Below are 9,379 nucleotides of genomic sequence, written 5' to 3'. Positions count from 1 at the left end.
AGGTTGGGGGATATTGAGCTTTATGCAGCTTGAATTTCCAGAATGAAATGGCTTCAGCTGGACCCCAGGAGGGAGCAGGTGCTTCCATTGAAGGGTGAGCTCCCCTAGCCCTGCACTGCCCTCCACCGCCTGAAGAGGGCGCAGGACCCCCCCCCCCCCCGCCCCGCCGCAATTCTACACCTTGAGCCTGGCCTGTGCAGCTGCAGCTGGGACAGGAGCCAGGCCTCCTCAGAACCCACTGTGGTGACTTCTGGAGGTCATGGGGCTGCTCCCACATTGACAGGACAAGCTGGGGAGGATGTGTGTCCACATCCACCCTGACAGGACCCACTGTGGAGGATGTGGGGCCGTGTCCACACTGACAGGAATCCCGCCCCCTCAGGACCTGCCGCTGGAGGAGAAGGTGAGGAAAAGCCACCTGAGCGGGGAATGGCGAGGGGGTGCGTGGTCTCAGGACCCCAAGGAGGAAAGGTGTGCTGTGTAGACACTGGAGTTTCCACAGTTTTGTGTGTGGTGACGTGGCCTCCTGCGTGGGGCTGTGGGCTCTCCCCTTTCTGAGCTCGGATGTGTGCCTGGGGTCCTGCGTCTGTGCACCCACGGATTTAGTTCCTGGGGCTCCTCAGACAGTCTGCAGTCAGGGAGCGGAAGGCCGGCTCCGTGCTCCTGCTCCCCCTACCTCGGCCCTGTGGGGTCCTCCCTGCATCCACACCCTCTCCAGGGTTGGCTGGGAGTCTGGAACTTCAGGAGCGACAGCACGGATTCTGTAGATGGCTTTGGGGAGAGCAGGTATTTTCCCAGTGTCAGTTCTTTCCCGAGCACGGAGTGTCTTCTCCTCTCCGTGTGTCTCCCTCCCTGTCTGTCATCAGTGTCCCACGGCTGTCAGAGGACAGGTCTGTCATCCCTTGGTTCAGGGGGCTCCTAGGTATCTTGTTCTTTTGGATGCAGTAGTAAATGAGATTGTTCTCCATAGTGTCTGATGGTTCCTTCGGATCACGTAGAAATGCAATTGATTTGTGTATATTGATATTGTTCCTTGCAAGTTTCTTGAATTTATTAGTTCTGTTCACCTTAAACTCAAACTGCCAGTTATTTGACCAGCAAAATGGGTTTATTTGGGAACAGCAGAGAATGGCAATCTGGGATGAGCAAGCTACGGGCACATCACAGGCAAGTGCAAGAAACAAAGGAGAGGAGCATTATTTCATGGAGAAGGGGAAGAAGTTGGGAGGGTTGCTTGGAAGGAAGGTCCACTGGAGAAAGGCAGGGTTCATGGTGTTGGAGGAGTCTCACTGGCCGAGCTTCAGGGATGGTGATTTCTTGTAGGAGATGAAACCTCCAGCTTCCCCTGTGGGGCCTGGAAGGGATGATTCTCTCCCATGGGGAATCCTAATGTGGGGTCTGTAATGGGCACCAAGGGCCAGGTGCCTCTTCCAGCCTCCCCTTCTGATGTCCCTAGTCCACTTTACTGAGGCTTCCCTTTACACTTTTTCACAGTTCTAACCAGGTTGTGGTGGAGCGTTGTGGAGAATTGACATTCCAAATCCCACACTTCTACTTCACCCAAGACACAGGGACCCCCGATTTAATCCTCCCACCAGTCTCTAACATGTGGCCTCCTCCAAAGGCCAGTGGCCTCTCCACGGTGGGTGAACTGGATCTGGGAGGGCTTGGCCTCCATCCCGAAGTCTGATGTCCTCTCTGCTTCTGTGATGTGGTGCTAATGTGGATGTTTGGAAGAATCATTTACTCTGCAGTGATTTCAAATCTGCAGTAACTTGTCACAGCAGCACAAATGTGCTTTATGTGCGCACTCAGACTCACCAGCTGTTGTTTCTTTACCATGTTTGCCACTTCACACAGGCTACTTCGGTGCATTTTAGCCCAAACAGGGACACTGTCCGGTGGAACTACCATGTCACCGCAAGTGAGGAAATCATGATGGTTCCCACATTTGAACCCAGACAGTCCCACTTCAGGTGTCATCATTGGCCCGACAGTCTGAAATGTCTTCTCCATTCGGATCCAGTTGTCTTCTGGAACTTCTTCCAGGACTTTCCCTTATTTGGGTAACCTTGATGGACTTAAGGAGCACAGATAGCTCCAATCTGAGTGGTATTTCTATATGGCTTATGTCACTGGGGCTGTTTTCAGTGTCCATCCACATTGTGACATGCATCAGTCCTTCATTCACTTTTTTACAGTGACTAAACATAAGGATATTGACCTCTTAAAACATTTCACGTACACAATTCTCTGGCCTTAGCTGAGTTCCCACGGCTGTACATCATTCTCCAAAATTTTCTCATTCTCCCCGAGGAAGCCCGTATGCATGAAACACCAATTCTGCATTGTCCTTTCCCCTCGGCCCCCTGTAGCCACATCCAGCTTTGTATCCCAGATACCTCATCCAAGTGTGTTCACACAGTATCTGTCCTTCCATGACTGGCTGATTTCACTCAGTATAATGACTTCCAGGTTCAATCTGTGTTGCAGCCTGTGTCAGAACTCCCTTCATTTTTTTTTTTTTTAGAGTTTTCAAATACTGTAATCTTTATTTTTTACATTTAATTTTATTTTTTTTATAAACATATAATGTATTTTTATCCCCAGGGGTACAGGTCTGTGAATCGCCAGGTTTACACACTTCACAGTACTCACCATAGCACATACCCTCCCCAGTGTCCATAACCCTACCACCCTCTCCCTCCCCCCCTCCCCCCAGCAACCCTTGGTTTGTTTTGTGAGATTAAGAGTCACTTATGGTTTATCTCCCTCCCAATCCCATCTTGTTTCATTTATTCTTTTCTTACCCCCCAAACCCCCGATGTTGCATCTCCACTTCCTCATATCAGGGAGATCAGATGCTAGTTGTCTTTCTCCGATTGACTTTTTTCACTAAGCATGATACCCTCTAGTTCCATCCACGTCGTCGCAAATGGCAAGATTTCATTTCTTTTGATGGCTGCATAGTATCCCATTGTGTATATATACCACATCTTCTTTATCCATTCATCTGTTGATGGACATTTAGGTTCTTTCCACACTTTGGCTATTGTAGACATTGCTGCTATAAACATTCGGGTGCACGTGCCCCTTTGGATCACTACGTTTGTATCCTTAGGGTAAATACCCAGTAGTGCAATTGCTGGGTCATAGGGTAGTTCTACTTTCAACTTTTTGAGCAACCTCCATGCTGTTTTCCAGAGTGGTTGCACCAGCTTGCATTCCCACCAACAGTGTGGGAGGGTTCCCCTTTCTCCGCATCCTCGCCAGCCTGTGTCATTTCCTGACTTGTTAATTTTAGCCATTCTGACTGGTGTGAGTTGGTATCTCATTGTGGTTTTGATTTGTATTTCCCTGATGCCGAGTGATGTGGAGTACTTTTTCATGTGTCTGTTGGCCATCTGGATGTCTTCTTTGCAGAAATGTCTGTTCATGTCCTCTGCCCATTTCTTGACTGGATTATTTGTTCTTTGGGTGTTGAGTTTGCTAAGTTCTTTTTACATTTTGGACACTAGCCCTTTATCTGATATGTTGTTTGCAAATATCTTCTCCCATTCCATCAGTCGTCTTTTGGTTTTGTTGACTGTTTCCTTTGCTGTGAAGAAGCTTTTGATCTTGATGAAATCCCAATAGTTCATTTTTGCCCTTGCTTCTGTTGCCTTTGGCAATGTTCCTAGGAAGAAGTTGCTGCAGCTGAGGTCGAAGAGGTTGCTGCCTGTGTTCTCCTCAAGGATTTGGATGGATTCCTTTCTCACATTGAGGTCCTTCATCCATTTTGAGTCTATTTTCATGTGTGGTGTAAGGAAATGGTCCAATTTCATTTTTCTGCATGTGGCTATCCAATTTTCTCAACACCATTTATTGAAGAGGCTGTCTTTTTTTCCACTGGACATTGTTTCCTGCTTTGTCGAAGATTAGTTGACCATAGATTTGAGGGTCTATTTCTGGGCTCTCTATTCTGTTCCATTGATCTATGTGTCTGTTTTTGTGCCAGTACCATACTGTCTTGATGATGACAGCTCTGTAATAGAGCTTGAAGTCCGGAATTGTGAAGCCACCAACTTTGGCTTTCTTTTTCAATATTCCTTTGGCTATTCAAGGTCTTTTCTGGTTCCAAATAAATTTTAGGATTATTTGTTCCATTTCTTTGAAAAAAATGGGTGGGATTTTGATAGGGATTGCATTAAATGTGTAGATTGCTTTAGGTAGCATAGACATTTTCACAATATTTGTTCTTCCAATCCAGGACCATGGAACATTTTTCCATTTCTTTGTGTCTTCCTCAATTTCTTTCATGAGTATTTTATAGTTTTCTGAGTATACATTCTTAGCCTCTTTGGTTAGGTTTATTCCTAGGTATCTTATTGTTTTGGGTGCAATTGTAAATGGGATTGACTCTTAATTTCTCCTTCTTCTGTCTTGTTGTTGGTGTAGAGAAATGCAACTGATTTCTGTGCATTGATTTTATATCCTGACATTTTACTGAATTCCTGTACAAGTTCTAGCAGTTTTGGAGTGAAGACTTTTGGGTTTTCCACATATAATATCATGTAATCTGCAAAGAGTGATAATTTGACTTCTTCTTTGCCGATTTGGATGCCTTTAATTTATTTTTGTTGTCTGATTGCTGAGACTTGGACTTCTAGCACTATGTTGAATAGCAGTGGTGATAATGGACATCCCTGCTGTGTTCCTGACCTTAGCAGAAAAGCTTTCAGTTTTTCTCCATTGAGAATGATATTTGCGGTGGGTTTTTCATAGATGGCTTTGATAATATTGAGAACTCCCTTCATTTTTAAAGGCTGAATCATGTTCCATGGTGTATAAACCACATTTTGTTTATCCATTCATCTGTCAGTGGACATGTGGGTGGCTTCCACCTTTTGGCTGTTGTAAGAAATGCTGCTTTGAATATGGGTACTTCTACTTTCAAAATTTGGGGGCATATAGGCTGCAGTGGAATTCTGTGTTTAATATTTTAAGGAACCACCATATTTTTCCCCCACAAATGAATTATTTTACTTCATTCCTTCATAGGGCAGAACAAGATAGGCATTTATGGATCTACCTCATTTGTTTATCCTTTTCCCCATGGATGGACATTTGCATAGTTTCTGGTTTTTGCCTATTGTGAACACTGCTATTATGAATATTCCTGTACATTTTTGTTTGTTTGTTTGAACCAGTGTTTTTAGTTTTGGGGTTATATATCTAGGAGTACAATTGTTGAAACATACAGTAATTTTGCTTTGATGTATTTGAGTGAATGCCAAACTATTTTATACATAGACTGCACCATTTTTCACAAGCGAAGTTTGAAGGTTTCAGTTTCTCAATATCCTTTTGTTATTTTTCATTTTCTTGATCATAGTGATTCTACTTGTGTAAAAGGATATGTAACTGGTTTAAATCTTCATTTCCATAAAGACTGATGATGTTTAACATCTATTCATGTGCTATTCACCATTTGTATGATTTCTCTGAAGAAGGGTCTATCCAAGTCCTTTGTCCATTTTAAAAATGGGGTTGTCTCTTTGTTGAGTTGTAAAAGCTCTTTACATATTCTGGGCAACAGACTCTTACTAGATAAATAATATACAAATATTTCCTTCAATTCTCGGGGCTGTCTTTTCACTTTCTGGTTGGTAACTTCTGATGTACAAGTATTTTAAACTTTTTTTTAACATTTCTTTTTTAAGAGTGAGTGAGAGAGAGTGTGCAAGTGGACAGGGGCAGAGGGAGAAGGAAAGAGAGTCTTAAGTGGGGCCCCACACTCAGCATGGAGCCTAACATGGGGCTCAATCTCATGACCCTGAGATCATGATCTGAGCCAAAATTAAGTCAGAGAGTTAACCAACTGAGCCACCCAGGTGCCAGGACAGATTTTTAATTTTGAGGGTATTATTTGATCTATTTTTTTCTTTCCCTTCTTATGCTTTGGTGTCAGATCTAAAAGCATTGCTAAATCCAAGGTTATGAAGGTTTATCCTCATTTGTTTCTTCTAGAATTTATAATTTTACCTCTTACATTCAGGACTTTAACTTATTTTGAGTTAATGTTTATATGTGGTGTGAGGTAAGAGTCCAGTTCCATTCCTCTGTACATGGATAGCAGATTGTCTAGCACCCTTTGTTGAAAAGACCATTCTGTACCCCCAGTGTAATGTTGTCCACCCTTGTCAAAATTCAGTAGACCATAGATGAACGGGTTTATTTCTGGTATCTCAGTTAAATCCCACTGATTTGTATGCATACTTAAAAAAAAAATTTTATTTATTTAACTTTTTCTTGTAAATTTAAATTCAATTAATTAACATATAATGTATTGTTTGTTTCAGGGTGTATGCATACCTTTATGACAGTATCACAATGTTTTATTTACTGTTGTTTTGAATTAAGATTTGAACTTTGGAAGTATGACCTTTCACCTTTCATTTACTTTTTCAAGATGGTTTTGGCTATCTTGTGGTCCCTTAAAATTCCATATGACTATTATGATTAGCTTCTGCATTTCTTCCCAAAGGCCTTTGTGAAATTTCTTGGGAACATATTGAATTTCCACATTGATTTGTGTGCTATTGCCATCTTATCGATAGTATGTCTTTTCATCACCATGGGGTGTCCTCAGATTTATTTAGGTTTCCCTTACTTTCTTTCAACAATGTTTTATAATTTTCAGTGTACAAGATGTACACCTTGATTACATCTATTCCTAAGTATTTTGTCAATGTTGATGTTTCCTAAAATGGAATTGTTTTCTTAAATTCCTTTTTGGATGATTCACTGCTAGTGTATACAAATAAGAGAGATTTTTGTGTATTGATATTTTATCCTGTAACTTTGTGGAATTAGGGAACTGGCTATAATAATTTTTTGTTGATTCTTTAGGAAGCGCTCTATATAAGATGATGCCATCTCTGGTCTCTGAATAGACCTAGTTCTACTGTTTCCTTTCACATATGGATTCCTTATTTCTTGCCTTATTGTTCTGGGTAGAACTTTCAGTACAATACTGAGCAAGGAGTGAAAGTCAGCATGTTGGACTTGTTTGTGATTTCAGAGTAGAGCTGTCAGTCCTCAAAATTGAGCATGATGTTTGATTAGGGTTAGGGTTATGGCTTAGGGTTAGGGTCTCCCTGTCCTCTGCTGTACAGAGCCCATATTTCTCTGATAACCAGCAGAGTGGTCTTTTCAGAACATAACCTTTGAGCCTCTCTGTGACCTGCTCCCCAGCTGCCTGTCCTCTCCAGCCTTACTTCTCTCACTGTATCCTCCCCACCCCTGTGGGCCTCCCAGATGTGTGGTCATCCCCATGTGCCTTGGGCCTGACTCCAGGCCTTTACATTCTCCCGCCCTCTGCCAGGAGCACTCTTTTCTCCCCCTGCTTCATGTCTGGCTTGTTCCCCTGTTGGCTGGACCTGGACTTGCCCCCCCACCCCAGCCCTAGTGACCTGACTCATATCTGCTGGGTGTGTGTGGCCTTGTCTCCTATTTAAATGTAGTGCCCACTTTCCCTGTGTGAGCGATTTACTAAGCTGCCAGGTATGGGGCAGGCACAGGGAAGTAGCCTTTGTGCCTGTGTGAAAAAAATCAGTCTCAGGGTGCCTGGGTGGCTCACTCATTAAGCATCTGCCTTCGGCTCAGGTCATGATCCCATGGTCCTGGGATCAAACCCCGCCGTGTTGGGCTCCCTGCTCAGCGGGGAGCATGCATCGCCCTCTCCCGCTCCCCCTGCTTGTTTTCCCTCTCTAGATGTCTCTCTCTGTGTCAAATAAATAAATAAGCCTTAAAAAAATCAGTCTCGGAGGGGCTCACCACCCTTGCTGACAATGGGGAAGCTGCTGTCCCCACAGGTAGTCCCCTCAGAGAGACAAGACTTCCAACTTCTTGGGGCCAGGGAGATGTAGACCTGGACCTGGATTCTCGGCTGGGGCCTAAGCAAGCCCCCTCTTCTTCCAGCAGTTCTCTTTCCCCTTCCCTGCCCATGGGCTGGACCTGATTCCTGATCTGGGAGAGTTTGAGGTGACTGCTCCTAGGAATAGCAGAGGTTGACTGATGGACCTTGTCAGAAAGAGGCCCAGTAGCCTTCAAGGGAGGACCCTGTGGGGGTAGAGACAGCTCTGTGGGGGCCAGTGACAGGGTTTGCCTGGGAGCTCGGCACAGGGGGAGTGTTCCTGGCTCCAGCATACTGACTGTGGGGTTGGTTTCCCCCTTCTGAAGCCTCAGGCTCCCCATTGTATGATGGGGTGCTGATGGCCCCCATCTCTGAGAGCAGAAGGTAGGGAGGCCCCACAAGGAGACTTGTTTGGGACAGGCTGAGAGAGTGGATGTAGCTTAAAGCAGCCCAGTGCCTACCCCCTTGAAGAAGGTACACACTTCCATGGCCCCCAGCTCTGGGGTTCTGCCACAAGCCTCTGACAGTGACCTTCCTCCCACCTTGTCCCTTGTCCCTGTAGACAGGTGGTCTTCCTGGAACTGTTCCTGCAGAGGGCAGAGAATCCCATCATGGTGGGACAGAGGGTCACCTACTAGGTCATCACTGACCAGAGGGCTGCTGGGCCCATGTGCCCTCCTAGGAGGTCTGGAGGGTGGTGGTCCTCAAGGTCTTCTGGTGCCCCACACTGGCAAGATGTGTCCATGCAATGCATGGCCATGGTCAGCCTCTTCTGTGAGTGGCACTTCCTCCATGAGGTGGATGACCTGGTGTGTGGGGATGTGGACATAAAGTTTTGTGACCATGTGGGCATGGAAATCTTTTCTCCCCTCTTTGGCACCCTGCACCACAGTTTCCACCTGGAGTTTCATGAAGACTTCAGCTACCAGCAGTGGCCACAGTCCCAAGCCCACATCCTCAGGGACCAGGACGACGTTTACTACATGGGGGCCTTTTTTGGAGGATTGGTGGTAAAGGTTCACTGACTGACTTTGGCCTGTCACCAGATGATGGAGTTCGACCTGGCCAGTGGGATCGAGGTTGTGTGGCATGATGAGAGCCACTTGAACAGGTACCTGCTGGACCACAAGCCCACCAAGGTGCTATCCCCAGAGTACCTGTGGGACCTGCAGTGGCTGGGCTGCCCTCCCTACCCTTCATGAGAAGCTGAGATTTGAGCTGTGCCCAAGAATCACCAGGACATCTGGGACTCATGAAGAGTTGTCCCAGGAGGACCTGTGGGACCCATGGTGGCTGGGCTGCCCTCCCCTACCTTCATGAAGAAGCTGAGATTCAGGCCATGCCCAAAAATCACTAGGACATCTGGGACTCATGAGGAGCTGTCCCCATCTCTATCAGGGGGTGCTGTCCTGAGCAGAGCTGTCAGAGCAGGTTCCTACTTCTGTCCCTTCGAGAGAGACTATGGAGCCCAGCCCTGCCCAC

At 45.6% G+C, this 9,379-nt stretch overlaps 1 pseudogene across 1 annotated transcript; it reads left to right on the top strand.

Moving 5' to 3' along the window:
- Positions 1 to 298: 298 nt before the first annotated feature.
- LOC308347089 (histo-blood group ABO system transferase 2-like) lies at positions 299 to 9,099 on the top strand (annotated as a pseudogene). The gene is made up of 3 exons: positions 299 to 403; positions 719 to 786; positions 8,460 to 9,099. The product of its transcript is annotated as a histo-blood group ABO system transferase 2-like (transcript).
- The last annotated feature ends 280 nt before the right edge of the window (positions 9,100 to 9,379 follow it).

The sequence above is a fragment of the Martes martes genome (genome assembly GCF_963455335.1).
Source record: "Martes martes genome assembly, chromosome: 8".
Taxonomy (NCBI): Eukaryota; Metazoa; Chordata; class Mammalia; order Carnivora; family Mustelidae; genus Martes; species Martes martes.
Note: the sequence above shows the minus strand (reverse complement) of the source record. Positions and strands in the feature narration are given on the sequence as shown.